Below are 26,964 nucleotides of genomic sequence, written 5' to 3'. Positions count from 1 at the left end.
AAGGAAAAATAAAAGCCAGTTGTTTTTATGCCAGTTTTTCATCACCACAATACAGACTTTCCTTGCCTGTGATCAAAGGAACTCATCAGTGTGCAGCTACACGGTTTCTTTGGCACTTTTGGCTGGAGACGGAGTACATCTTGTCATCTAATGTCTCCTCTCGTTTATAATATGCTGTGTGCTGAAGAGCTACTGCCCTCCTCCACAGAGATGACTGCATTTCCGTAGTGTGCATATAGGGTGTCTTTACACATGTTCTTGGGGGTGGGACGGGCAGGTTAATTAGAGTGGGTCTGAAAGTCGCTCTGGTTAAAGCGCCTGCAGCATTTCTGGTATTCAACATCTCACGTTTCAAAATGGCGGTGGGGGCGCTTTAACTTTGGCTCTAAAGTGCCCCTGCTGCCATGTTGGAGCGTGGGGACACTGAATACAAGAGACTAATTAGCACACTCCAGCATACTTGATTAACTGAGTCTGCTCCGATGCGCTGTAATTACAGCACTTTGGAGTAGCATCCTCACATGTCTGCAAGCACTCATATAGCTTGTAGCATGTTTGGGGAAGAAAGGCACTAGAAATGTAAATTCACCCTGCTGAAGTTTCAGGCACTGTCATTTCAAGCACATCACTGATGGTTTTCAGCATTGGATATAAAAAGTTCTATGCTGCTTTTAATGAATGAAGCCTCATGCTCCCTCCATTTTACAAAGTTTGTGGTAACTAACAGATAGTTTCAAAATGTTTTAAAAGTTGCCTGTGCTTTGGGAGGCCTCAGTTTCTGAGTGCCCAAGTTGAGGCACTTCAGTCCTGATTGTCAGAGATGCTGAAGAGTGTAGAGCTCTCCTTGCCTTCACAGGGGTTCAGCAGCTCTGGAAATAAGACCAGTGACATCTCCTTGTTCATATGAAGAGTCCCCTAAAAAGCTTGCTTTTGAAAATTGTTGTTTTGGGGACTGGCCTGCAGTCACACAGTCAGTGAGTGAGGTTGCTGAGAACAGCACCCAGGCATCTAAGTTTACAGCCTCCTTCCATGTCTTGCATCTCCTTGAATCTGCCAGATCTGTCCCCTTATAGGGAAGGGAGTTCTGGAGCTCAGACCTCTGTCCCTGATAGCACAGCTCTAATCGCCTTTGAGTGAGCTGCACTGAAGGAAGATGAAGGGAGCCCTTTTCAGGGCATGGGGATTGAGCTGGGGGAAGGCCTATGGGTTTGGAAGATGGGAAAGGCAGGATGGAAAGGATAGCAGAAGCTGTAATATTAGAAAGGTCAGACGCTGAGCATTTGCAGTGCTTAGTCCTTTGCTCCTCAAGTAGATTAGTTTTATAATCTTTGTTTATTTTTTGTATTGTGTTGTAATGCCTTTGATGTGCTTCCTTCTTCAATCTACCTCACCACCTTGGGTGGAGTACTGTGTACTTTGGAAGAAGGAGCAAGTCTCACCGGCTTCTCACACGTGGGAAGGAGGGTGGAGAGGAGGAGCTTGGGGGAGGGAGAAGGGAGGGTTCTTTGAGCTGGAAAAAGCTGAAAGTGTGGACCTATTTTTTTCAGTGGTCCGTGGAGTCATGAGCTGCCTCCTTCCTGCAGCCTGAGAGGCAACAGAGGCCCCTTTATGGTGTGGGGTTTCATGGCTCAGAAAGGGCTGCCAGTCGCTCAGGAATCTCCCTAATTCTGCACTGAACAACTCCTCCACAGGAAGGAGAGCAGCCCCGGTGGCAGCAGCACAGTAAGTAGATCAAATGCATCTGTTTCCTATTGGTTTGAAAAAACCTTACATGGGAAGTGAGGGTTGTTGGTTTGACAGAGATTGGTGAAAGTTTCAGAGATGGTGAATTCAGTGTTGTTTTCCTGGTGTTGCCTGAAAGTGATGATTGAAAGGTTTACTTTTAGGAAGACGCAGAAGTGGGATTTTAAAGCCGGTGTGTAAAGTAGGGTGCCACAGTCCTGACATGAATTTGCATTCATTCACTGCCAAGCCACAGCAACATGGTACTCTTAAATCTCCATGAGAAAGGGCTGCAACAAGCATCTGCAGAACTCAAAATTTGCATGGGTCTTGTATGGGAGGCAGATACCAAATGCTAGTATTTTTAATTTCTTCTCCATACCATCCAAGGAGGAGTATGTTAATATGTCTGTCAGGCTGCCCCCATGGATAAAACCTTTGTGCTTTTGGGATCAGAAACTGTACAATCCTGATTTCATAAATGTCCAAGGAACTCTCCTGTACCTCGGTCCTAGTTGAATTGGGTGTCAACCATGTATGCGGACATGTCTTACATGCTGTGCATGACATGGAGCCTATCTTCAGTGGGGCTGTGGGCAAACTGGGATGCAGAACACGGGACAGGCTGGGTTGTACAGAACTGTACAAGTCAGAATCTGCTGTTCCGAGGCTCTTTCCGTTTTCCTAACTCATGACAGGGAGTCATACCAAAGTTGCTCTTCAGCCCCTCTAGACATAAGGATGGTTGATTAAATATATGTGATATAAAATTAGCAAGGCAAGGACCTTAATTTTAGCAGTCAGTTTTAGTTTTGTTTTGTATTTGTCTTTTTTATTTTCTTAAACTGATAATTCCTCTTGTTCAGTACCTATTAAAGATGTGCTGATTTTCAGATATATGTCCCTTATATACTGAATTTGGTACTTCTTTCTGGTTCCTAGAATGGTATGCTGTATATATGGTTAAATATTTACATAGTTTAACATATATTTATTCAGATCCTGAATTTTTGCAAATTATTAGATTAGAACATAGTGAATAGAACTTCTCATTTACTAGACCATGGGTTTTCAACCTTTTTTAACAAGTGTACCCCTTCTGTCTCAAAGTTTCAGCTCATGTACCCCTTTATATTTTTGTTTTGTTTTGAAGGAGGGGCAGATTGAGGCCCCACGGTGAGGGCGGGAGTGAGGCAGGGGCAGGTGCTGGACACAGCTGTGAGTGGCTCATCTTGGGGGGGCATGGGGAGGGGGGGCAGCTCCTGCCACTGTGTGCACCCCAGGAGAGCATGGGAGGGCTTGTACCCCCAGATCTGTGTGTGGGGCAGGGGCGGGCTGCCTAGCTATGGCGGGGAGGGGCATAGATCAAGGCCCCAGCGGTGAGGCAGAGGCTGCCCAGCTGGGGTGGGTTGCAGGACTGAGCTGGGGGGGGCGGCTCCTGCTGCTATGCACACCCCAGGAGGGCATGGTGGGGTGTGCCCCCAGATCTGAGCACAGAAGGCAGGTGACCCGCGGCTGTGGGCTGGGGCACTGGGCTCTTCCTGGTGGGGGGTTGGGCTAGGCTGTATTCAGGGCAGGCGGCAGCAGTGCTTGGACAGGGACTGGGGGGGCTACAGTGAATTCTGGAGTGGCTGCAGCACCCCCTCCAGTAGCCCCACTCTTGTAGGCCCCTGCGGTGAAGAAGGGAGTGGGGCTGGGGCTGGAACATGGTCAGGCACTGCCCACTCAGGGCAGAGTGCAGGACAGAACTGTGAGTGGCTCATCTGGGGGGTGCAAGGGGTGGTGGCTCCTGCCGCTTCATGCACCCCGTCAGGGCATGGGGGGTGCATACCCCCAGATCTGCATGCGGGGCACAGCGGGCTGTGGGTCAGGGCCGGGGCCTGGACAGCACCAGGCTGTTCCCACCATGCAGGCACAGCCCCCACACTTACGTGTTACGACAGGGAAGCCCCACATGCTGGAGCCAGCTGCCTTCCGTGGCCCTGGATCTGTACGGCAGGGAGTGGCAAAGGCAGTCAGTTCCAGCATGTGGGGCTTCTCTCCCGTACCATGTGAGTGTGGGGCTGTGCGTGTGTGGTGGGGAGTGCCAGCAATACAGACAGTCTGGTGGAGATTGCACTCCTTGCTGCGATGCGCAGTGCTGGCTGGAGCTGCACACTGCCAGGCACCAGTACCTACGCTGGGCACAAGCGTCCCGAGTGCCCCTGCCTGCTGCTGCTGCATGGGGGAAGTGTGTGTCAGGGGGGTCCCCAAACCACTGCACCCTCCCTCACACCCCACAAACACCACACCCTGCCCCCACACCCCCCCACACATACACTCCCCCAACATACCCAATGCCACCCTACACACATCCATACCCCCTGAAATCCGCACACAACACCCCTCACACCCACCATACCCCCCCCACCACTCTTCCACATGATATACAAAACTAAGGATTTATTTTTGAGTTATTATGTAATTCTTTCCATATATACTACTCAAACACAAATCATGACAAATATTTTTGTAATAAAATTAAAATGTTATAGTAGGTGTTTGATTTTTAGTGTATGACTGGGTTTTTTCTGGTTCTAGGATGGCAGCCCCCGTCCAACCCCAAAAAGAATATTTCTGGGGGGCAAGGGGTGTGAATTCTGGGGGCAAAGGTCAGGGGTTAGAGGGTGGGACTTTTGGTCCCAAAATGCTGACCAGGTGGCAGGGCTACCCATGCGGCCCTTGAAAGGTCACCAAACCTCATTAAGCAGCCCTCCACCCAAAATAGTTGCCCATCCCAGCTTAGCTTCTGGGCGTATACAATTTCCTTCTGTACATAACTAATTTGTAGTGTGGCTATAGTGAGCTACAGGGCATGAATATGTGAAATCTTCTGTTAACAGGCCCATAACAGGAGGGACTGGACTTATTTCAATCAGCTGGTCCTGACAACCTCCACCCCAGAGTGCTGAGGGAATTGTCAGAGGTCATTGCAAGACCCCTGGCATGGCTTTATGAGCACTCGTGGTGCTTTGGCATTGTGCCAGAGGACTGGAAAAGGGCCAATGTGGTTCCCATTTTCAAAAAAGGGAGGAAGAAGGACCCAGGGACCTATAGGCCTGTTAGTCTTACCTCGATCCTGGGTAAGCTTTTTGAGAGAATTATCCTGGCGTACGTCTGCAAGGGGCCAGCAGGGGAGGTTATGCTTAGGGGCAACCAACATGGGTTCATTAGAAGCAGGTCCTGTCAGACCAACCTGGTGGCCTTCTGTGACCAGGTCACAAAATCCTTAGACACAGGGGTAGCAGTGGATGTAGTCTTTCTGGACTTCAGGAAGGCCTTTGACACTGTCTCTCACCCCATTTTCATTAAAAAAACTAAGGGACTGTGGCGTTGGCACCTACACAGTCAAATGGGTCACTAACTGGCTGGAGGGCCGCACCCAGAGAGTGGTGGTGGATGGGTCTTATTCAACCTGGAGGCACATGGGCAGTGTGGTTCCCCCAGGGCTCGGTCCTCGGACCTGCGCTGTTCAACTTCTTCATCAGTGACTTGGACAAGGGGTTAAAAAGCACCCTATTCAAATTTGCAGATGACACTAAGATGTGGGGGGATGTGAGCACGCTAGAAGGGAGGAATAGGCTGCAATCGGACCTAGACAGGTTACAGGGGTGGGCGGATGAGAACAGGATGGGTTTCAACACTGACAAGTGCAAGGTGCTGCACCTCGGGAGGGGGAAGAACCAGCAGCAGACCTACAGGCTGGGTCGGTGCAGAAGCAGAAAAGGATCTCGGAGTCATTATTGATGCCAAAATGAACATGGGCTGGCAGTGTGGGGATGCGGTCAGGAAGGCCAACCACACCTTGTCATGCATCCACAGATGCATCTCAAGCAGGTCCAAGGAGATGATCCTCCCCCTCTACACGGCACTGGTCAGGCCTCAGTTGGAGTACTGCGTCCAGTTCTGGGCGCCACACTTCAGGAGGGATGTGGACAACGTGGAGAGGGTTCAGAGGAGGGCCACCCACATGATCTGGGGGCAGCAGGGCAGGCCCTACAAGGAGAGGCTACGGGACCTGAACCTGTTCAGCCTCCACAAGAGAAGGCTGAGGGGGATCTAGTGACTTGTTACAAACTAGTCAGAGGGGACCAGCAGGCATTGGGAGTGTCCCTGTTCCCCTGAGCACTACCAGGAGTGACTAGAAATAACGGTCACAAGCTGGCAGAGGGTAGATTCAGACTTGACATCAGGAAGCGCTACTTCACTGTCAGGGAGGCTAGGACCTGGAACCAACTTCCAAGCGAAGTGGTGCTGGCTCCTACCCTGGGAGTCTTTAAGAGGAGGTTAGACGAACTCCTTGCGGGGGTCGTTTGACCCCAGTACTTTTTCCTGCCATGGCAGGGGGTCGGACTTGATGATCTGCTCAGGTCCCTTCCGACCCTACCAACTGTGAAACTATAACTCCCCACTCTTCACCTTTCTGTGTACTTCCTCCTCCCTTTCCTGCTCAGAAGCCAGGTGATACTTCATAGGTCTCCAGCCCCTCATTTCCCCCCTAGACTTCTGCAGATTGATAGGCAAGTCCAGACAAATCCTGCTCTGCTGCTGACTGCATGGTCTTGATCAGCAGCTGATTGGCCAGAGGACAACAATCCTGTTCAGGATCTGGAAGGAGTAGAGCAAGCAAGCTCCATAATTTCAGTTGAAGGAGTACAAATGAGTTTCGCTGTAATGTGATTTAACCACATCTGGGCAGCAGCTGGGCTGGGCTGCAGTGAGTGCATAAAGCACATGGGGCAGCTCTAAAGTCTGAGAGTGCCCCAGCTTTGTGCCCCTACTTCGCTGAGCCAGACAAGGGGTTTAGCAGTGCTCAGCTCCAGACTCCATTGTTTTGGAAGGGGAGATTATTTTTAAGGAGGAAGAAGAGGGGGAGAAGCCTTTTGTGACAGACTCAGTGTTTGAATGTGGTTATAGTGTCTTGACCCATGGCAAGCCCAGAGCAGCCCAGTCACCAGGCTTTTCCTTTGGATGTGCTGGGAGACTTCTTCAAGGAGCTATTTGGTGGTGAACCCATGGATGCCCCTGCAGGAGAAGATTCAGAAGGTTCAGAGGCCAGTACATGCCACCCACTATTTTCACTCTTGTTTTCAGGGACATTTTGGTGTGAAAGGGGCAGGATTTCTGGGTACACACCCCGTGTAGCAAGCAACCATTGATCCTCCGGATCATGGTGTATGCATAAGAGGTCTAGTCAGATGCCTTATGAATACGCTTGTGGCTGACAAGCCCAGTGCAACAAAGACCAGTTTACTTTCCAGCCAGCCCCTGCTCCCCACAGAGCAGCCCCTGGTCCCAAGAAGGTCTAACACTTAACTGATTTAACTATTTACATTTTATTTAGAAAACAAGAATAATAGGAAAGGTTATTTACAAGTGAACTTAAATGGCATAACCAGAATCACAAAACAAACCAGAATGCATTAGTCAGCCCTTGACTCAAGAACCACAGGTAGGGTAACTGGCAGCTTTCAGCTGCTGCTGAGATGCTGCCACAAGAAAGCAAGGTGGTCACTCCCAGCAGCTCCAACAGGCTTCCCAATAAGCGACAGACTTTAACAGGTTAAGCTCTTCTGGTCTGCAGCAATCAAATTGTATCAAACCCCAACCCCCCACAAAAACACTGAACTGTGACCCTCCCTGGCAACTAAAAAAACAAGCAACAAGCAACTGAGTAGGCTTCTGCAGCAATCGGCATGACCCATGCACAAAGCTCAGGGACTCCATCCGATGGCAATCAGCTGCAGAATAAGGGACAGAACTGAGTCCCCTCTGAGGCAGTCAGTGGCAGAGGGTCAGCAGCACAGGCAGTTTCCAGGGGTCGTTACTCTAAACCCCTGCTCTGGATGACTGGCTGGGCACCTTGCATGCCTTGCAGCTCGCCAATCCCACTCGAAGCACCAGCCTGTGTCAAGCTCCCAGGGACCCTTGTCCTGGTGCTCTGCTGCTCCTCAGGATCCCACTGCCTTGCCTGCTGCTATCCCGCTTCCCCGGGGAAGGTGAAGGGTTTTCTCAGCTCACTGGCCAGCCCCCTGCTCCAGGTAAGGATGCCGTCTGTCCTCCTGCCTGCTGCTTCTTTTTCACAGTGGAGTAGGGGGCGACTGCCACCCCTAGCCTCCGGGATGCCTGGCACGTCCAGCATGCTGTGATGAGGCCTTGGGGCACCAGCTGTCTGCCCCAAGCCCTGACCACTGCTCCCTCTCTGCTGCAGGGCTGGAGGTACAGCCAGCTGCTGCTGCCTTCTTCTCCCAGGGCCTTCGAGGCTCTTCAGAGGGGTCTCTCTGCTCCCCCTGCTGGGTCAGCTCACTTCAGCTCTTCTTAGGCCTCCTGTGTCTTTCCCCTGAGTCACTGTCAGCAGCTCCCAGACGGGGTCAGCTGCTGCTTTTATCCCCTCCAGCAGCCCCTCCCTGGCTTGCAAACTGGCCAACCAGGGCTCAGGGTGGCAGGCCCACAACCCCGGCCATCCCCCTTCCATGCGAATGAGGGGATTGAAACCCCCTTCTTTCAATTGGCTTCTCCTTTTCCACAGGGCAGGGCTCCCCTGCTCCACCCTTGGGGTCGCTCAGAATTCACTGGCACTGTTTCTAGCCAAGGGTAAGTATCTCAAGCAAATCTAGTGAGCCCACATTGGCACTCTGTTACATCAAGAAGACTTCTGGTTTCCTTGAGGTATTATTGGATTTGGTTTAGCACAGAAGCCATGTAAGAATTTTATGCAGCAGTACATTTTGCCTGCCCTCTACTGCCACCCTGTTTATCACTTGCTTGCCAACATGGTTGCTGAGCAGGGGAGGACACTTGAAAAGAAAAAGTCAAGTACAGAATTCATCTCATGGTATTAGGTCTTCTGACTGCCATTACATGGTTGTGTAACTTCCAGGAATGGTTACAGAGCTTTACAGTTTTCTTCTAGTATGTTTTTTAAGATCCATATATGCACAGCATTCAAGGTTTAACATCTAATAAAAAGTTTAACTGATGTGAGATTATCAGTTAACCACTGAATTATAAGTAGGGTGACCATGTGTCCCTGTTCAGCTGGGACACTCCCAGATTTCAGAGGCTGGTCCTGACCAGTTGTTGTGACTTATAATTGGGGCCTGGTTTAAATAATGATTTTGCATTTTTTTGTGAAAATCACAAAATTAAGTGATTTTTCACAAACAGTGTGATTTGCAATGAAATGCCAAGATATGGCCACTTGCAACTCCCCAGCAAATGGCTATATTGTGACATTTTGTTGCAATAAGATGGCTGTGGTAGGCTGGGGAGAGCATTCCGCAGCCAGCAGTAAAAGACGAGCAGCCCAGGGAATGGGGAAAAGGTTGCAAAAGGGACAGGGGGAGGAGAAAGCTTGGGGTTGGGTAGGGAAAGACCTGTTTGTTTCTCTTGGTGGGTAAACTGGGGCGGGGGGTGGGGGGAGAGGAAATAGGGGTGCCTGGGAGCTGCCTTGGTAGGAGGCTCTGGCACTGGATGGGGGGGGGGTGCTGTTTGCTCCTCTGAGCAGGAAAACTGGGGCACTTGGGGGTGGGGGGAGAGAATATGCATGGAGGAGCAAACAGTCTGTCCCCTACCAGTGCCAGGGCCACCTGCCAAGGCAGCTCCCAGGTGCCCCCAAATTTCCCTCCCTGATGTGCCCCAGTTCTCCCCCCCCACCCCTCCCAGAGGAGCAAACCACCCCTCTTGTCCCTTTTGCAACCCCTTCCCCCTCTCCTGGGCTCCTGGGCTTTTCAGCAGCCATCAGAGGCCTTGGGAGCAGGGCTTCTGTTGCAGCAATTAAACCTGGCCCTAAACCTGCCCCCTCAGCACAATATGAGTGTGAAAATGGCAGCCCCTGTCATGATCAGGCCATGATATTAGTGAGCTTAGCCCACGATTTAAACCAGGCCCTACTTGTAATGGGTGTCCTGGAAATGGCAGGGACATGAGGCACAATCTGACTGGGAGTTGGAGCGGCATGGAGCACCTTGCAGGCAGGCAGGCACAACTGGCTGCCTGGCATGCAGCCCCACTCCTGACGACTTGTGCTGGGGAGGGCGGGGGGTGTGGAGTGGCAGTGTCCCGGATTTTCTGGATGATATTCCGGATTTCCAGGATTTCCATATGGTCAGCCAAATTATAAGGTCCCTTTTGTTGGACTGTATTCGCTAATAAGGAAAGTCACCAAAAGACTACACTGTCTTTGTCAGTGTATTCTTGCAGAAGCTCTCCTGGGGGAGGGCAGGGAGCCAGTGCTTGTTAGCAGTGGTCACAATGACCGGTCATGGTTTTGCAGAGATAAAGCAGTGAAGCCCTAAAAAGTGAAGTCCAAAATGTTTTTTCTTCCCTCTTCTATGTGGAGTTCCACAGCAGGGTTGATGGGGAGCCTGGTTTGTGGCTACCATCAGGCATTAGTTACTTACAGAGCTTATCAACTTTCTTTGTGACCTTTACCAACTCCCAGGAGATCTTGCAGATTTTTCATGCAACAGGAATTGTAGCTGGTCAGGTGGATTATTTGATTATGCAAGCCTTGCTGAGCTGTCTTGGAAACTTCCAAGACCCCTCTCTATTTGATTGTTATGTGTAGCCACCAGGTGTCTCAGTCCACCCATCCCCCCCCTCCAAAAAACCCCCCAGCAAAAAACCAAAAAAAACCCCACTCCCCAAAATGCTCCTGCATGTGCTTTAAGAGACGACCCCAGAAGTCTGGGATGGCATCTTTTGTGTTCTTTCGGGGACCTCCAAAGTATAAGCCCTTGATGGGTTGCCTAGTTTAAAAGGAAGGCATTGGGCCTGGTTGGTAAAATAGGCTTCTTAAACCATCCCTACCACCATATCACTGACAGGCAAAGGACTATGCACTAGGAGTTAAAAATACTTTTTAATGTTTTTTAATTAAAAAAAAAAAAAGACTTCTGATATGATCAATTGTTGCCTTAACAAATATTTACCTGCTCCCTTGAACCTGCCAGCAAGGATAGCATATTAAAAATGGCAAAGTTTGCAGTCAGCAGACTTGTAATGTATAGGTACTATGGAGGGACTTATTTTCTAATATTTAAAAAAAAAATAGTAAGTGGAGTGTTTTATGTCCTGTTGCTGGCATTTGAAGGCCAGCTGTCCTTCTGCCAAGCCTCAACACGTGGATGTGACAGCAGAGGTTCAAAGGCCAGCATTGTGTCTGGGATACAAAGGAGAGGCCCAGAATTGTGTGGACTACTCTGGGGAACAGGGGAAACAGGATCAGGATCTGAGAAAACAGGTGGCATGGGCATGGAAGCAAAAAACCACAGAGTGAGAGGCAGGACTGGGAACTCGGTGCCAATTCACAATGGTGGGGAATGGGTAGAAGCATTTGTAGACCCAAGAATCTCTGCACAGTTTGGTACTGGAACTAGTCACAATTAGTGACAGTGGCTGGGAGGGTCCAGCCTTGTACATAGAGTGCTTTGTGTGTCCCTCTGATTCTCCTAAGACCACAAATTTCCACTCTTCCTACCTCTTGTATACTTCAGGGAGTTGCAGAGTGCAGCAGATAGAACTGACAGGCATCCCTTGGGGACTCCAACAGTTCAGGGAACAGTTTCCTCTTGCCTACATTTGCTCTCCCCTCTTTGGATATGTTTCTCTTTTTCTACCTTTTCTTCCTTCCTCTCTCTTTCACTTTAAGATAAGGAATTGATTGTGTTTTAAAATTTGTGTGTGCGCATTTTGTATGTGTGCATTTTGTATCTCCCCTTGTATTTTGGTATTTTTATCTATTTGTGTGCTATGGCATTTGTAGCTTATATTTTATACTCCTCACCTTTCAACTTTCAACTGAATGTGTTTAGTTTGGTAAGTAAGTTATACATTGTAACAATGTTAACAAGGGCAGGAATCACACTGCCCTTCCCTGTATCAGGCTGGCCCCTGAAAGAGCAGTGAATCAGTGATTGAATATGTAACAAGGTAGCACACAGCAATTAACACCTGGGAGGCTGCAGATCAACCAAGGGAAGAACTCAATAGAAGACAGTGTAACAACCGGAAAATCTCTAAACCTCACTGATCAAGGACTGGAAGCCCTGGCCTGAGTTAAAACGCCGGAGACCAACTTTTGGGCTGAATATCTCCAGATCTACCACTCCCAGAGCCTTATTCAAAATTCATCAACGGACTTCCAAACCTGCATGTACATGCGGACGACCCCTGGGGCTGACAGATGCTGTCCAGTAGCCACCGAGGGGAGGGAAGTCCCACGAGGGTCAATGACCCCTGGATTGGGCAAACCTGAAAACTGGGGAGTCACCAAAGTCTGCCAAGGACGGATAAAAGGCAGTGAAAAGTGACCCTCAGTGGCGCCCTCTTGATCTCCAACTCGACCAGACCTGTCCAGCCAGAAGGACCAGCCAGCGACCCCCTTCTGGAAGATAATACCACGCTGAAAGAAGCCTCAACGACAGACTCCAGCGCTTGTAGGATAGGTATACCTGACTCTGTAGCCTGCTACTGTGTGTGTGTGTGTGGGGACCAGCCCCAAGGTTTATGATTACAGTGTTTCAATCCGCCTAATCTAGAATTTTAAGGATCCCGAGTTGGACATTTGTAGCCAACAGGAAGAGAAAATAGAGAAGACAATATATATTGGCAGCTGGTAGCACTATCACTGATGCTGCCTGCAGCCTTCTCTTTGTTACCAAATTTGCCCATTACTTTGGGGTGTGCTAATTTATTAGGGATAGTTTCTAGGGTCTTGGTGATTCTGTCAATGTGCTGCTTGTGTTACTATACGGAGCTGTATGTCTCCCTTCTGCAAGCCCTCACCCCCAGTGGAGCTATCTTGCAGGACTCAATCTCAATGGGGCTGGGTTCCTCCAGTCACCAAATCAGTCATACACACAAACACACACAAGTTAATGTGACACGCCTGACCTGGCCGGGCTGATCAGCATGGACAGGCTGACACCCTCATATGCCAAGAATCAGTTCATAAGAGCAACAATAAAATACAGTCAGACACAAGCACACAGGTAAACAGAATCCCTCTGAATCCGGCTGGGTGTCCAGCTGACACCCTCATGGGCCAGCATTCAGTTCATAAGGGCACATCTGAGTCAAACTGGGTCAATCAGCCTGTACAAGCTGATCCTCTTATGTGTTTCAAACTCAGCACGTCCCAATCTTTGTCCTCTTGATGAGCAGACCCCACAATAATTTAGGCTTCACAGGGATCTTTAGCATAGGTAAAAGAAGCGTTGCTGCAGAGCACAGGAGGAAAAAGAAGCAGAGAAGGAAAAATATACCCAATTACTACCAGTTTGCCTATAAAAGTTATTTATTGCTAAGCATATGAAATATATAATAGTACTAGTAGTAATAGACATGCAAAAGAAAAACAAACACAAACAATGACAATAATATTCTGGTTTCACTAAGTATTTGGGGAAACTCAGCTCAAGCTTAACTAATACAGTGCAGGTTCAGAAGTTTATGCCTAGACAGACGAGAGAGAACGCTGGGAATCTCACCTAGTCCACGGTACTCAGGCTGCAAAGCTGACAGGCACAGTCCGTAGCACAGTCCTTGAAGGGAGATGATCTGTTCTTCCAGCGTCCCAAGAATGACAGGGGATGGTGTCAGCACAGGAGTTTTCTTCTTCTTTCCTTTTCTCCCTCTTTCCTCCTGCTGCTTCTTTTTCTTTCTCTTTCTTCTTTTTTTTAAGCACACACACTTACAGATTTTTATACCCTCAGTTCAGCTGCTTCGAAGCACCCTCAGTAGTGTAAATCATTGTCTTTTCTATTGACAAGGGGTTATCTGGTTTGGAACATCTCAGGAAACTGATTGATAATCAGGAAACACTTAAGATTAGGGAGTAACCAAATACTTGGGAGCCAGCTTGAGATTCCTATGGATGGCAGATATACTGATGGGATATCTCATGGTTTCTTCAGGAACAATAGATAGCTTGCAGCATCAGGATTTGGGATTTTTACTTGTTGTGCACAAGCCTCAGCTTAGCATGACTTTTCCAGATTAAAGCAATTATTGGGGTGCTCATAACCTTTTGCAGAGAGGACTTCCACCAGTCATCTCGGGAAAGATACGACAACACCTGGGATTAGGGCTCCAGCAGGCTGGATGCTGTGATGAACCCTTAACCATTGTTCAAATGTTGCCCATACCCCCTCTGACTCGGTCTCTTGCCTCAGCATTCCCTAACCCAGCAACCGAGTTTTAGTCAATCAAGTTTAAATAGGCCTCCCATAGTGGGACCAGGGAATGTACGGCCCAAGATGCCTATTAAACTTAGAGCTGTGTGTGTGTGTCGGGGGGGGGGGGGGGGGAGTCCTTAGCAAATCCAGATTAGAACTGGTCTGATAAATGCTGAGCTGGGTGTGTGTGAACATGGGTTAATTAACATTGGAAGCACAGATTCCCCATCATGCAGCGCTCTCCTGCTTATCTGGTCCCAGAATTCACTGCAGTCTCTGCTTCAGGCTTTCTGTTTTCCATCTCTCATGTAAATGAATGGTCATCTGGTTTCATCTCAGATGCAAATGAGATCGAGGGCAGTTGTTCACTCTTATCACCCTTATCTGGAGAGTTTTAGGTGCGTCTCTCACTGCATCTTAATCAGTTTCGTTTATGTGGGGGGGGGGGGGGGGAGTCCTTTGTGAGTCAGACAGACTGCATCCTGTGCCAGGGTTGCCCAAGAACACAGAGCTGAGGCGTAACATCTTGTACTGTTATTTATTGCATAAACCATGCTTAAGTTTTCATTCAGGTTTGCACATTGAGGGGGCTGTTTTTACATGGTTTGAACTTTGTTGATCGGCTTAAAACTTTTGTTCACAGTTGGCAAGTATGAGGTTTTTATTGTTTGTACATGTGCATTTATTAAAGTTCCTGGTTTGCTGAACCAATATCTAGTGACCTACTTTGTGGTAAAACACAGGGTTTTTTGTGGCTTGCAGAGCCAGTTTTGCAGGTGTTTTGTGGTGGCCCTCTGCATTAGCACTGATTGGCAGAGAGGCCCCAGAGGGGGGAAGAAGGACAAGGGGGCAGCTGCCATCTTGATTGTTGGCTGCCCTTCATGCCACCTTGCTCCTTGGCACTGATTGGCAGAGAGGCCCTGGGAGGAGAAGAAGGGATGAAGGGGCAGTCACCATCTTGTCTGCTGCCCTTTGTGCTGCCTCGCCAGCTGGCGCCTTCCCCTCCTAGCAGTGAGGACTGCTGGCTCCTACTGGGAAGCCAACACTTTATTTTTATTGGAGGGTTTTTTTGTTGCTGATTTCGCAGACAATCCTGGATTTCACAGTTTGTACAAAATCTGTGAAGCTGCAAATTAAGCAGGTCCCTACCAATAACCAGTGCCCATTCCATTGCAGTAAGACTGCGTGCCATGGCTGCAACCAGGAGGTTTTACTGCAGCCCCAGCACCTCAGAGGTCTGCAAAATAGTTACAGTTGGTGGTGCCAAGCTCTGCAACAACCAGGGACAGGATGTTACACGATCTCATAACCTGTAAAATGACACCTAAATTTACAAGTAGTTAGTCATTAGAACCTCCATGTCTAGTGTGCATGTGAGAACATCCCTACTTTACTTGTCTTTCTTCACCTCCAGCACTTGTTGCTTATGACCTCACTCTCCAGTTGTGCTAGTTGGCTATAGACCCCATCGGTGCCTAGGTACCCTTCCATGCAACAGTTGTCACCTCTCATTTTGTAGATGTTATGCAGGACACAACAAGCCACAATCCTGTGTCCAGCATTTGATATGTTAGCATCCCAACAGATTCGAGGGCAGTGCCATCTTGCTGTTAGCCTTCCAAATGTGCACATAGCCAATGCTCTGAAATCCCTCAGAGTGCAACTGAAAGTTCTGTGTAGCCCTGTGTTGTTCGGAGATGGCTGTAGAAGCCACGGCAGGAGAAGATAGATGGGGACTCCAAAATAATAGTGGGCACCTGCGCTGCATTGGTAGCAATATTGTTGGAAGGGGAGAAGGTTCCAGCTTGTCTTAGCATGTAAACATCAGATTTCTTAAAGCCTTGCTGTTTTGCACGTTGCAATGCTGCTTCCATTTGTGCACATGGACCAGAATACCCAGTTACCCGTGGGGGCACATTTCTCACAAGAAAACCACTCTCTCTCCAATCTCTCAGTTCTGATCCTCAAAGGGAATTTACAAAACATTTTTCACAGATGAGCCTATGAACTTCACTTCATCAACCTCCTAGATACAAAAAATCATGGACGAGAACACCCGGGATTCCCACTTCACCAATCTTAAAAAAGCTTTCACCCAGCAAGGACTCTCCTCCAGAGAGGTAGATCGCACGTTTGAAAGAGCCACCTGGATACCATGTGAAGAACTGCTGCAGTACAGAAGAAAAACACCCACAAATCGCACACCACTGGTTATGACATATCACCCTTCCCTTGAACCTGTACGGAAAATCCTCAAAAAATTGTAACCCATACTAGAAAGAGACCCTATTCTTAAAGAGATCTTCCCAGAGCCACCCATCCTAGCCTTCAGACAAGCACTGAACCTCGCCAACCTCATCACCAGAAGCAAATTTCCTCAAGCCCAGAACACACCAAAAGGATCCAGACCGTGCCAGGACAAGTAATGCAAAACCTGCCCCCACATCTCCACCACCCCCACTATTACTACACCCCACAACAGAGCCATCAGCATCCCTGGATCTTACAGCTGCACCTCCAGAAATGTAATATACCTCATCCAATGCACCAAATGCTCTGATGGAAGATATGTAGGAGAGACCAAACAACAACTGCGCACCAGAACGAACGCACACCGGAAATCCGTCAAAGACAGAAACACCCAATAACTGGTGGGGGCAGATTTCTCACAGGAGGGCCACTCTCTCTCCAATCTCTCAGTCCTGATCCTCAAGGGAAATTTACACAACACTTCCCAGAGAGGAGCCTATGAGCTCCATTTCATCAACCTGCTGGATACTAGAGACCATGGACTAAACATAGACATTGGATTTTTGATACATTATAACCTGCCTGGCAACTGACTCCCCAGCCCAGCCCCTGGCTTCTTTACTTTTCATTCCATCCAGGAAGAGCACACACCAACTGCTGAAACTTCCTTAGCCTGACAAAGGGTTTTTGAACCCGAAAGCTTGCTTAATAACTATTCTCCAACTATTTGGGTTGGTCTAATAAAAGATATCAAATTCACCCAAGGAACCTTGTCTGCCTATGGACTAAATATAGACATTGGATTTCTGACACATTATAGCCTGCCTGACATCTGACTCCCCAGGTACCTCTCCACTATTTACCAGCTACATTCATTTCCCCCCCCCCCGCCTCCCCCCGACTCCTCAATTTACATTTTTACTGACTGGCTATCTTGCATGCATACCAGCCTCTGGTTTCTTTACTATTCATTCCATCCATGAAAAGCACACACCAACTGCAGATGCTTCCTCAGCCTGATGAAGGGTATTTAAACTTGAAAGCTTGCTAAGAAGAATTTTTCCAGCTATTTGAGTTGGTCTAATAAAAGATATCAGATTTACCCAAAGAACCTTGTCTGCCTAACCTTGTTTTTAAGGGTTTTTTTTATTTTGGGTCCATTTCCAATTCTTTTGGTATTATTTCCCCCACTTTGGTTTATTCTTTTTCATCATAATTGAAAAAGATGAATACTCTTCTTGCCTATTGTCTTGTATAAATTAGTGCATGCCTGTCCTACTGAGTGATCACTCCCTTTTTCTGCTTGTCAATTTTTGCTTTTCTCTCTTCCTTCTTTTTGACTGAGCTGCTTACTTGCTTTTATCTCCTATTACTTACTTATTTCTTAGCAGCTTTCCTTCCCCCCACTTGCTTCTCACATTCTCCCTTTCTCCTGTCCCTGTCCCACCCTGTTCTGAGTACCTGAGCTGGAGCCTGAAGCTCAGACAAAAAGCAGCAGCACAATAAAGAGAAGGTTGGATACCAGTAACAGAATTTTAGCATTAAAAAAATCTCCAGCCCAATATTGGGGTTCTTCAATATGAGCTGTAGCAGGGCACTAGGGTGCCTGCTACTAGAAGTGCTGGGATAACCCTTCAGGTGCCGGTTGCCAAGGCAACCAAAGGGAGCTAATGGCTTACACCTGCCTAGCCAGCTGAAGAAAGGGGCAGGGCCTGGCCCCTATATAAAGCACAGGCAGGAGGCTAGGGGCAGTTCCCCGACCAGCAGTTAAGGAAGAAGGAGCTCCCTGCCAGAAGTGAGAAAAACCTGAATGCCAGAGCAGCATTGGTCACAGCAGAAGAGAAAACCCGGTAGGCCTGAGCATTGTTATAGCCAGGTGGCTTATGTTTACATTGTAACCAAAAGGCTTGTGTTTAGGTTGTTGTTTGTATTTGCTACTGATTACACCGGTGGTTTGGGTGAGGCTATAAGGGGATGGAGGAGGCCTCATAGGGGACTCACGGTAGAGTGAGGACCCCGGCCCCAGTGAGGGCACAGAGTTCGGGGTGTACAGACCCCAGCTCCAGAGAAGAGCCCTGTGAGGGGGCAGCATTGCAGAGAAGAGCGCTGTGAGAGACAGGGCCATAGAGGGCCCGAGCACCAGAGGGGCGTAGGCCAAGACAGTGTTATACGCGCATAGCCCACAAGGCTTGGGTACACAGAACACTGGAAGCAGGAGAACTAGCCAAGAAAAAGAAAGGTGGCCTCCCTATAAAGAACCCATATACAATCAAAGTCATGGCGGGCGAGAATAGGAGGGTGCAAGTCCGAAGCTTGGCACAGTAAAGGAGGCGACAGGGGAGAGCACAGCGACCCTGACATCGCTCCTGCCACATGAGCGTACGGAGACCCTGATGATCTTGAATTTGCTTTGGTGTTCATCGAATGAGTATTATTCATTAGAACAGGGGCTGGCAACCTTTTACGAGCATGGGCAACTGCTTGCGACCTGGTCGCTGCTGTGGGCCACCAATCCCTCTGCCCTCCCCTTGCTGACCTGTACCACTGCCAGCCCAGCCACTATTAGGGGGCCTTCTAATGTAGCCTCTGCTTACCATGCACCACTGATACACCTGGCTAACACCAAGTGGAAATGGCGGATTCACTGGAGTGGGTGCGTAAGCAAGCAGCCCTTGGCACAGAGCAGGGGTGGCCCCTATAAGTTGGCTTACAGGACTGCTACATCTTTGTGTCACCAATCCCCACTCTCCATTGCCGCCTAGTTCAGAGTTTTGTGGGCCACATCAAAGTTCTTTGGAGTCTGGATCTGGCTCATGGGCCAGAGATTGCTGACTCCTGGGCTAGAGCAATGGATTTCAGCTTGTGGTCTGTTGGCCCCAGGGGTGTCCACAGACTATGTTTAAGGGGTCCACAAAAGATGATTATGATCAATCAAGAGTATGCAAATACCCACACCTACAATTCAAAGGCATCCACACCTCCATTCAAAATTTCCAAAGGGTTCCAAACCTCCATTCAAAATTTACTAGGGGTTCGGAAATGAAAAAAGGTTGAAAACCACTAAACTAGAGCATTTGGGTTTCCAGCATATCACAGGCTTTTATAAGAAAAGCAGATAATCTCTTACCCACCCATTGTATATGCACGCAGAGTAAAAGGACTTAATGGTTAAGGGGAACCAAACATTAGAAAATTTGGTGCATAGGAAGATATAGCATCAGAATAGAGGGGTAGTTGTGAATACTGTGTGAAATGACTATTCCTGGCTAGATCTAGCTGTCAGAAAGGAATTGGACAGGCTCTAGAGAAATACAGAGCGAAGGAAGGGAACTCCTCACTGCTGAGACATCAGAATTGTGGCCTTTTGGGGCAAGGATTTTGTGGGCGATACATTTTATTGGACTGATTACATAGTTGACATTAGACTTAGATAAGCTTTTGAATGCAATGCATTCTTCACTTCTGAGGGAAGAGCAGGCACAGCAATAATTAAAAACAGTCTGTAGGAGTGGAATCATAAGTGGAGCTCCTAGTGTAATTTCAGACCAACTCTGAGTGTGTTGGCAGCCACTGGAAGTTGTGAATGTCATGGCCAATGGAAAAGTTAACTGGCTGTGACTGTTCCTGCAGCCATTCTGAGCATGTGAAAAGGAGGAAAGAAACTGAGACCATGCTCCTTCTGGATTGTTTTGGAGTCCTGCAGCTGCTGGAGCCCATCTCTCCTGCCTGGAGCGTGAAGTGCTGGTAATGGAAGAGAGATGAACCAGGCCCTGCCCTAAAGCCACACATCTCATGAGAGACTTGTTTCCCAAACCAGTTAACAGACCTCCAGAAAGCACTTCCAAAGAAAATTTCCTTCCAGTCAGTCATCCATCCCTCTTCCACTCCAGTTGGGGTGCCTAAGAGGCTGATTGTTGTCACCCATTCTTTTGAGGAACAGATCCATATTGGATAGCTACCTACTGGAGCCTTCATGATGTGCTAGAAAAGAGACTACATGTGGGATCAAAAGGGACTGAGTTTGGAGCAGGTCTAATCCACATAATTTGTAAAGCGTCAAGAGATGTAGCAGTCTGTCTGCACCATGGACTTCAGATGTTGCTGATGTCAGAGAAGTTGAAAGTGCATTAGCGGTAAAGGGAAACATTTTCTAATTTGCCGTGGTATAGTTTTGCTGAGAGCCCCTTGCAAGGAGCTCTTGTCATTGGGGGCTGACACTAGGGAGATGTTCTCCAGAATCTCTAATGGGATGTAAGCCCTCAGCCTTTTTTTCAGGCAAGAAACTGGACTGCATGTGCATGTGCAGATTAACAGGGACGTGGGGCTTGCTATTTTCCTTTTCATATCCTTTTTTGTTTAATAAAGAATTGTGGCAAGCCACTGAGATTGCCCAGGAAGCCCACATGCCATATGGCCCATGAACCGTGCATTGTGTACCACTTCTGTGGAGAAGAATGATAGACCTTCCAGTCCAGACAAGACCTTTGCTTCTAATTTTTCTTGCTTGCTTTTTAAGGGAACAGAACACAAAACAAACAAAAATTCCCTTTTGGCCTGTGGCCCCCCCCACTTCCTTTTTCAGATTCCTTTTCAGACCTGTAAAATCTTTGTGGAGCATTCAGTCATCACATTGTTGCAAGGATGAGAAGAGTTGTGATCTGATCAATGTGAACTTCAGAAACAGAAATCAGTGAGTGTCCCATAAGGAGTTTGTGAACCCTGCCTGGGAAAAGACCCCTACTGGACTCTGTCTCTGCTGGAAGCTCAGGGTGCATCTGTTTGCTATCTTGTTCACTTGGAAAAGGCATCATATGTGTCATCATCATGTGTGAGCAGGAAGTGGCCCCTGTCTTTATTGATCAAAGCTTTCTGCTTGTCTGGTTTTCATTCCAACCCAGTGAGTCTGTTGAGATTTATAGGCTGTTGAAGATGGTTGTGTAATTCTGTGCCAAGAAGGAAGGATGCTTGCCAACAGGTCTGGCAGTGGGAATACATGGGTGCAAATAATCTTTGTGCTTTAAACAATGCAGTGGCACTTTTCATCTCAGAACCACCTGCAAGATTACCACCTTGGATACCCCTGAGGCAGGACCATAATATATAATGGCTGCTGACTGGAAGAAACTTCGTACAGACTTGGTGAAATATAGTATGCTTGTTTGATAGGCAGGAATTTGCTCCACATGAACTGTTAGCCTTGTAAACCCTGCGGCTGAGTGTTTTCCTCTTTCTAGCTCTAGCTGCTGCTGTAGTCATTAGACTGCTGCACAGCATGGAGAGGAGAATAAAGGACCAACATACGGTTTGTGTCTGCCCTCTAAATAATATAGCAAGGACAGGCACATGCTGACAGTACCTTGTTGAATAATAAGATAATCAGTCTTAATGAGGTGTGAATAGCTGAGCCAGTCTGAAATTAGTTTAAGTGTGCCTTTAAGATAGAAATCAATGGGTTCTGTCAAATGGCTTGTGCTTTTTGAATGATTTAAATGGCTGCTCATGTTGCTGCCAGGCATCTTAATTGGATTACACCAAGGGTGTGCAGCCTGTGGCCTACAGCTGGCCTCCAGAGCCCTGGCTTCAGCTGCATTTGGTGGCAGGAGGTTCTGTCCACTCTTCTGGCATCTGGGGCCCTGGCAGAAAGAGCTCTCTATACACTGTGCTGCAGCAGGGAGAAAAAATGGAGGTGGCTAGCTCCTACTGCTTGCCTTCCTCAGACCCAAGCTGGGTCAGTTTTCGCTGGAAAACATTGCTGACCCTGGCTTCTATTATACAGAGCAGCCAGAGGAGGATTGGGAGGAGTGCTTTCATTGCTTGCTGCTTGGATAGAGCTTCCGTAGGCTGGGCTGTCACGTGATTGGCTCTTGTGTTTGAATCTTAGGATGCTAGACCTGTGTGCTTTTCAGCTTCCCTTGATCTTATTATCAGGCACATGGCACTGTCTCCCCCTTGAGTCGGCCTGATGTACTTCCTGGGCATGGGGCTTCACTGAAATGAGAGCATACAGCTCTCCTGCTTGAGGAGCTGGGGGATGACTTCCCTTCCTTCCCCGCCTGGACACCTTGTATCTTAAGACACTCCCTTTCCCAGTGCTCTAGCCTAGGGTTACAATTTAACTCTCCGTGGAGGAGCCTGTGGTAGAATTCATATGAGCTTGGAGGGAACTGTATAAAGCAGGGTTGGGCAATTATTTCAGCTGGAGGGCCGCTTAATGAGTTTTGGTGAGTTGTTGAGGACTGCAAGGGTAGCCCTGCCCCTTGACAGGTATCCCACCTTTGGTTACCATCTTGGGACCAGAACTTTGCCACTGGAAGTCCCTCCCTTTGTCAGAAGTACTTCTTTTTTTGGGGGGGGGGTTGCCATCTTGGAAACAGAAAAAAACCAAATCATATACTAAAAGTCAAACATCTGCTATATATTTTTGTCATGATTTGTGTTTGTGTACTGTATATAGAGATGATTGCATAATAGCTCCACTTCCAGTGCAGTTCCTTGAGCTGCACATGGCAGCAGGGAGTGCGGAAGGCAGCTCACTCCATCACGGAGGGCTTTCCCTTGGTGGTGTGTGAATGCTGGGAGCTGCATGTGAGTCACAGGGAGCCCATGCGATAGAGGTAGGCTGGCCTGGCTCTTTTCCTTGCTGCCATGTGCAGCATCCAGAACTGACTGGAGCTGCATGCTGCTGGGCAGCAGCGCATGTACAGGCCACAAGCACCCTGAGGGCCCACCACCTGCTGCTTCTGCTGCTGGCAGGGGCTGTACACCGTGGGGGGTGTCCCAACACCCCTCCCACTCTCCATCAAACTCTACAGACCCACACCCTACCCACCCAATCTCTGTGCTCCTGCCACCCTTCTGGGTGTGGGCCAGGCCCAGCTCCACACTCCTGCCTAGCTATAGCTCTGCTTGGAGGCTGTGCATACTGGCTGGGCTGGGCCCTTCCACACACAATGGTGGGAGTGAGGTGTGTGGGCTAGGTAGGGTACAATTAATTGGCGGGTGCCCACAGGGTGGATGAAATTGCTTGATGGGCCAGATCCAGCCTGAGGGTTGTATTTTGCCTGCCTGCCCTTGGCAAGTTTGCAGATGACACCCAGCTGGGCAGAGTATTAGATATGCTGGAGGGTAGGGCTAGGATTCAAGAGTTACCTAGACAAATGGGTGGATTGAGCCAAAAGAAATCTCATGAGGTTCAATAAAGATAATTGCAAAGTCCTGCACTTAGGATGGAAGCATCCTATGCACTGCTACAGGCTTTGGACTGACTGGCTAAGCAGCAGCTCTGCAGAAAAGGACCTGGGGGTTATAGTGGACATTAAGCTGAATATGAGCCAGCAGTGTGCCCTTGTTGCCAAGAAGGCAAACAGCATCCTGGGTTGCATTAGTAGGAGCATGGCAAGCATATTGAGGGAAGTAATTATTCCACTCTGTTCTTCACTGGTAAGGCCACATCTGGAGTACTGTGTCCAGTTTTTCATAGATTGTTAGGGGCTGGAAGGGACCTCGCAAGATCATTGGGTCCAGCCCCCTTGCACCAGGCAGTTTTGGGCCCCCCACTATAGAAAAGATGTGAACAAGTTGGAGAGAGTCCAGCAGGAGACAGTGAAAATAATTTGGGGTCTGGGGTATATGACTTCTGAGGAGAACCCAGCACTCTGTCCTGCCTATGCAGGTGGTCGGACTCGATGATCTATTGAGGTCCCTTCCAACCCTAACATCTATGAATCTATGAGAGGCGGAGGGAACTGGGTTTATTTAGTCTACAGAAGAGAAGACTGAGAGGTAATTTGACAACATCCTTCAACTACCTGAAGCAGGGTTGCAAAGAGGATGGAGGTAGACTGTTCTCAGTGGTGGTAGATGACAGAACAAGGAGCAACGGTCTCAAGCTTCAGCAAGGGAAGTTTAGGTTAGATATTAGGAAAACCTTTCTCACCAGGAGGGTAGTAAAACACTGGAACAGGTTACCCAGAGAGGTTGTGGACTCTACCCAGAGAGGTTGTGGACTCTCCATCCTTACAGGTTTTTAAGACCCAGCTAGACAAAGCCTTGGCTGGGATGATCTAGTTGGGGCTGGTTCTGCTTTGAGCAGGGGGTTGGACTACATGAGCTCCTGAGGTCTGTTCCAACCCTCATTTTCTTTGATTCTATGATTCTGTGGCTTAGCTGGAGAAAAGAGCCTTTTAGCTAGCCTGCCAACTGGGGTTTGCTGTCTGAGGGCATGCCAAACTGTAGGGTGGAGAATGGGGAAAGGGGTTGTGGATTTGATGGTAAGTTTCTGATGAGGCTATTGCTTAATAGAGGAACCAGAGGACTTCATGTGTTAGTTGCCAAGGGCTTGCTTGTTGAAGCAGCTGTGGCATAGGACTGATAGTCTTGCTTCAGACATATGCTTGCTAGGGTAGATGCAGGCAGCTGACTTGGTCTAGGCCTGTTAGGATTGACAGTGTCACACTTCTAGGCTAATTGCATCTCTGTCTCCTCCATGGTCTCTGTGGGCACTCCACTCTGTTCTCAGGCCTCTGGCCATCACCTTTCTCATGATGGACAGAGTCCTGTGATCAACTCCCTCCAGACTAGAGTTTTGGGCTTCCATTCCTTCTGCAATTCACTGTAATTGCCTTAGCAGTCTTGGCTTTAGTTCACCATCAGAACTATCTTCATCTGTCGGTCAGGTGCAAAGAGAGTTAGGCACTGACCAGCCAGTTATTATAGTGCATGGTATCATTTAATTAGGACAAAAGCATTGCAGAGAAAACATGCTTGAAATCAGTACACATTCCACATACATACTAAATTCTTCTGGTAATGTCCGTAATCTGTGGGGTATGTGACACACATTTGTCAATTTTCTAATCCAGAACCCACGTGTCACAGTCTTTTATGAGTTCTTCACTGAGTAAGAGTAACAACCTCGTCTGGTGTTAGTTTGGACACTCAGTAGAGATAAAGGCAGATTATGCAAATTTCACCAAAGCGGTGAAGCTTCTTTAGACTTTTTTGCTTGCCTGGGGATTTGCATTAATTACCCTTCCAAATGACCTGAATTTCTGCAGGGAACTCCTGTAACTTTCTTCTAGTTGCCTACAGATAATAGTGATATAATGAGCTGGAGTATTCTAGGGGCCTGTGCGGTCTGACACATCTCAAATGTTTCCATGTGTCCAAGTTCTCACATTTGTTCTCATGGGGCCAAACTTAAGCCGGTTAAGCAAGGTGATTGTGGAAGTGCTGAGTTATTTTCATGCCTTAATCTGTCAAATTCAAATGGCCAGGGTGGCTGAGATACAGAGATGAAAGAGGGATGCAGCACATAGTCTTTACGTCCTCTCTCCACTGTGCAGGCTGCTTGACTAATATGAGGAGGAGATGGGAGCAAATTGTTAGAGTCCTGCCTCCGTGACACCTCACCTCCTCTCCTACTTAATCCTCTGACATTGTTCGGGGAGACCCATTCTCAGAAATTGAAGGATGCCATTTCTAAAAAGAACAGCTGCCAGGCAAAACTGACTCCCAGCCAGCCTGCAACCGAGGCTGGGGTGGGTGAGGAAGTATTCACTGATGTGTAGGAAGGAGGAGCAGGGTATCGGTAGGTAATGGGGGAAGACGGTCCATGCACTGGTAGCCGAGGATGGCATGTTGTTCAAATGTTGGCAGCACTTACCACAAATGTTGGCAGCACTTAGGATTGCTAATTGGCTGAAGGGTCGTACTCAGAGGGTGGTGGTGGACGGGTCATATTCGACCTGGGGGGAAGCAGGCAGCGGAGTCCCCCAGGGCTTGGTCCTTGGGCCCGCACTGCTCAATTTCTTTATCAGCGATTTGGACGACAGGGTGAAAAGCAACCTGTTCAAATTTGCTGATGAGACCAAAATTTGGGGCGAGGTGGGCACGCTAGTAGGGAGGGAAAGACTGCAGCAAGACCTGGATAGGTTGCAGGGGTGGGCTAACAAAAACAGAATGTGTTTCAGTACTGACAAGTGCAGGGTGCTGCACTCAGGCAGTAGTAACCAGCAGCACACTTATAAGATGGGAAACTCCTTTTTTGAGAGCGTGGAGTCAGAAAGGGATCTTGGAGTCATCATTGACTCCAAGATGAACATGGGCCGACAATGCAAGGTCACGGTCAGCAGGGCTAACCGGACCTTATCGTGCATCCACAGGTGCATCTCAAGTAGGGCCAAGGAGGTGATCCTCCCCCTCTGCGCAACACTGGTCAGGCCACAGCTGGAGTACTGTGTCGTTCTGGGCACCCCACTTCAAGAGGGATGTGGACAACATTGAGAGGGTCCAGAGGAGGGCCACCCGCATGATCCGGGGACAGCAGGGCAGACCCTACAATGAGAGGCTACGGGACCTGAACCTGTTCAGCCTTCACAAGGGAAGGCTGAGGGGGGACCTTGTGACCGTCTACAAACTCACTAGGGGGGACCAGAAGGGGTTGGGGGAGACCTTGTTTCCCCTAGCGCCTCCTGGGATAACAAGGAATAATAGCCACAAGTTGTTGGAGAGTAGGTTTAGATTAGACATCTGTAAGAACTACTTCACAGTAAGGGCGGCTAGGATCTGGAACCAACTTCCGAGGGAAGGGGTGCTGGCTCCTACCCTGGGGGGTCTTTAAGAAGTGGCTCGATGCCTACCTGGCTGGGGTCACTTGAGCCCAGTTTTCCTCCTGCCCAAGCAGGGGGTTGGACTTGAAGATCTACAAGGTCCCTTCCGACCCTACTTCTATGATTCTATGACTGTCACCCAGGAGAGAGAGCTTTGGCAGGAA

At 48.6% G+C, this 26,964-nt stretch overlaps 1 protein-coding gene across 2 annotated transcripts in view; it reads left to right on the top strand.

The window, feature by feature from the left end:
- The window catches only part of B4GALT4 (beta-1,4-galactosyltransferase 4), a 64,085-nt gene that overhangs the window by 7,449 nt on the left and 29,672 nt on the right, over nt 1–26,964 (top strand). The window contains exon 2 of one of the 2 annotated variants that reach the window (XM_006261480.4): nt 1,548–1,722. The gene's annotated coding sequence lies outside the window, so the exon portion shown is untranslated. Of the gene's footprint in view, nt 1–1,547; nt 1,723–17,952; nt 18,041–26,964 lie in introns of those variants that run through there. The other variant, XM_059720478.1, reaches the window with a different exon arrangement.

This window comes from Alligator mississippiensis, chromosome 1, assembly GCF_030867095.1.
Source record: "Alligator mississippiensis isolate rAllMis1 chromosome 1, rAllMis1, whole genome shotgun sequence".
Lineage (NCBI taxonomy): Eukaryota > Metazoa > Chordata > Crocodylia > Alligatoridae > Alligator > Alligator mississippiensis.
The sequence above is the reverse complement of the archived record's forward strand: the minus strand, read 5'-3'. Positions and strand labels throughout refer to the sequence as shown.